The sequence below is a fragment of the Fistularia commersonii genome, chromosome 25, assembly GCF_037954325.1.
Source record: "Fistularia commersonii isolate RoL2024-O1a breed Wild chromosome 25, RoL_Fcom_v1.0, whole genome shotgun sequence".
NCBI classification, from domain to species: Eukaryota; Metazoa; Chordata; class Actinopteri; order Syngnathiformes; family Fistulariidae; genus Fistularia; species Fistularia commersonii.
This window is the reverse complement of record NC_141308.1, coordinates 8,351,604-8,355,099: the sequence shown is the minus strand read 5'-3', so window position 1 is coordinate 8,355,099 and position 3,496 is coordinate 8,351,604.

Here is a 3,496-nt window from a genome sequence, read left to right as displayed (position 1 = left end):
TATTAGTTTGGGGAAGGTGCATATGTTTTATACCGTATTTGTTGTGATTGTTTGATAAATCCAGTCAATGTGCAGCTTTGCCTGAAGGCTGTTCTCTGGTCGTGACAAGAAGCATCTTCACACACTATTGACATGTGTCAGGACACAATAGTGAAGATGCTGCTGCTGTAAATATGAACATCTTTACAATGCGTCTCTCTGCAGTCAGACAACAGTATACAATCAATATGTTTACACGACCACGTCATCCAGCGTTCAGTGCATTCGTACATTTCTTTTAAATTCACTTTTTCTTTCAGTTCGCAGTTTTATTTTCTGTCTTTGTTGGATTACATAGTTAAACACGATCTCCACTAACGTGTCCACTTTTCTTCTCTGCAGTTATTCTGATAAATGACAACACGGTTGTGTTCACTTTTAACATTTTTGTTTTTTGTTTTTTATTTCCACTGGTTGATTGTGATTTAACTGGCACCGTGTCGATGAGTCGTTGTGCGACATCTGCTGTCAAACGGGGGCGGGGGGGAGTGGGTCAAAGTTGTCTCTCGTCTTCACGAGGATGTGCTATTTTTTTCCTTGTAGCTGTACAGCCGCAACACAACTCCTGAAGTATTTTGGTATACAGAGAGATCGTCGGTTTTGTGTGCCTTTTCTACACTCGCCTCTTCATGTCCCGCGGCTTTGTCAGTTGGAACGCAAGACCACATCGCTGCCGCAATTGTTTTCATCTTTTGAATGCCAAAATATATACTGAACATTTTTCTAAAAAAGGGACTAGAGATGCATGTGTGTTTTTCTTAATTCGGTACAAATGTCTAGGTCTTTGTGTGCAACATTTGCGAGGAGTGGCGAAGGCTGATAAAACTGCTTGTGTGACCATTAAAGCTGGATTATTTCAGCGCTGAAATCCTGCAGAGGGAGATAAAGAGCCGCCATGTCAGCTTCTACCTCTCTGGGGAGAGAGAAAGCGCGCGAGACAGACACTCTTCCATTCTCCATGTCAGACTTTAACACCTAGTTCCTAGGTTTTACTTTTTCATGCAGTAAGGAAATAAGATGAAAACACAGGACAGTTTTAAAGAATGTCCGCAGCATACATCCAGATGACAGTAATAGTGCAGTGCTACAAGGTGGATTGAAAGCAAAATAAAAGATAAGAAATAAGAATGTAAAAAAAAAAAAAAACATGATATATGTAAGAGAACAGTGTGTTAAAAGAGATCTAAAACAAACTAAAACATTTATTTAGTTAAGAGCACTTAAGATCAATTTGGTGGATTGAAACACTAAGTATTAAGCACTGAAGATGCTTAAAACTAAATTTATGCAGACACAATTGCTTTCAACATCTAGCTGATTTAAAAATAAAACAGGGTGCAGCTTCATGGGAAGTTGATTAAGTGAGGTTATTAAAGTCCCCGGAGAGCAGAAAGTTTACGTGAGTCAGTGCTGCTCCTCGCTGCTCCTCCTGACTGTTCCCGCCGACAGGACTCATCCTCATTTATCTCACATCACTCCCACTGACCCAGATAAACATGGAGGTCGGCCCCGCTCTGTCTGGGGCCTTGTTTCGACTTTCACCGTTTAGCATGAGGTTCAAGATGAGGATTTGACATTGCAGACTAAGTTACCCACTGCGCTTGACATTCAAACCAGAATCAACTGCTTTACTGACCTGATGTTTAGAAATATTTACAATGTGTACACACACTTCTTATTTAATGATGTAATTACACAAATTCATTTTTTTCAATCAGTAACCAATAGCTTTTTTTCCTAAGAATTAACTTTTTTTATCTATCAGAAAAAATGTTACGAGTGCACTGCAAACTTTTAAGAATGAATATGTGTGCTTAACCCATCAACAAGAAAACACCATCTATCCCACTATCTCGTTGGAGAAGAACATTAAATGTACAATAATTTACAGAGCCCTTGAAAATGCCTGGACAAAAAAAAAAAACTCTAAATTATTAGCTGAAGTGGCAGAGACTCAAAGTTTGTAATTAATATCACTTGATTTGCCACAGACTAAATGAACAAGTCAAATGTGAACACAGCAGCTCCTTCGTGAAGAGTTTCTTCAGTTGACTGATGGCTTCCTGCTCCAGGTTTGAGGAGTGCTTTCTCCACCCTCTCTGCAGTGAAGCTCAGCTGTAAACTTTTTCCTGGCTGTGAATTTGGGCCACCATCAGCTCTTCCAGCTCCTCCTGGAGGGGTGCCTTCCTCATTCGAAGGCTCCTCCTGAAGTGTTTCCATCCTCCGAGCAAACTGTCTCTGCCCCGGTTGTCGCAATCAGGACAGTGCGTCCCTTCACATCTGCACCATATTTCCACTCTCCCGGTCTGTCGGGTAAACACACCTCCTGCACTCTCACCTCCTCTGTTAACTGGAGAACAGCACTGTACTCCCACTTACAAATCTCAAGATATTCTCCAAACTACTACACCTGAAGTGTAACAACATCCACCAGCCTTACTGCACAGCGCCCTTCTCCATCTCTAGAAATACCTCCTTCAGATTCAGGACCTGCTCCAGAGGTGAACCACACTCCCTCAAGCACTGCTGCCCAGCCCCCTTGCCTGTCCTGTCCATACTTTGGTCCTGTGGGATTGTCTCTAACAGTCATCCGCTACTCTTCCCCTCACCAGATGAACAGTTTCAAACTCTCCGCTTCTCCTTCCTCATCTGTGAAATTTTATCTTAGCAGATATTTGCATGATCCACTTCCGTTAAGTCCTGTTCTGATGATTAATGGACACTGTCTCATCTGTGACCTGCTCAATTTACTTCCTCTCTGCATTTAGTCCTTTTACTTCTGATAACCCTCTCTGGTCTGAACTTAATGGAAATGGCTTTTTCACTGCATTATTTCAGTGCTGCTGCAAATTTAGGAGGTGCTTTTCACCACACTTCAACCTTCCCCTCTCTCTTTGATGAGACACTATTTATTCTAACCCCCTCCTCCCTTAATCTTTCCTTTTGTCAGTTTGTCAGCGCTTTCATATCCAATGACGCCAGAATTTTACAGAGCCCATAAAAAGCTGTCACATTTTCCCTCAACCTGATGCCCCCCGGATGTTGCTGTCTTAATACTTGCAAGTGCTGACAGAATTATCAACATTTTGTTTGTTCCTTAGACATTAACTGTGTTTGATAATTAAAATGTCATCAGCCAGCTCAGAGAAAGCTGAAAAACAAGCTGCCAGGTAAAAGGAAAGTTTAAAAGAATATAGAATCAATATTCTTCACTGGTCTATTGTTTAGCATCCATTATTTGCAAAAATTGATTACAGAATTTCTCAATACACAGCTGTAATGGATTACTATCTTATTATCTCACCCGAACAACAATACTCAGGACAATAATCAAATGGTTGATAATACTATCTGTCAATGAAGTGCATTAAGACATTTTTCAAAAATAAAAAAAAGGGTGGATGTGTGTATGCAAAAAATATTTTAGCAACAGTTGGAAACTACAAAGGTACCGTTT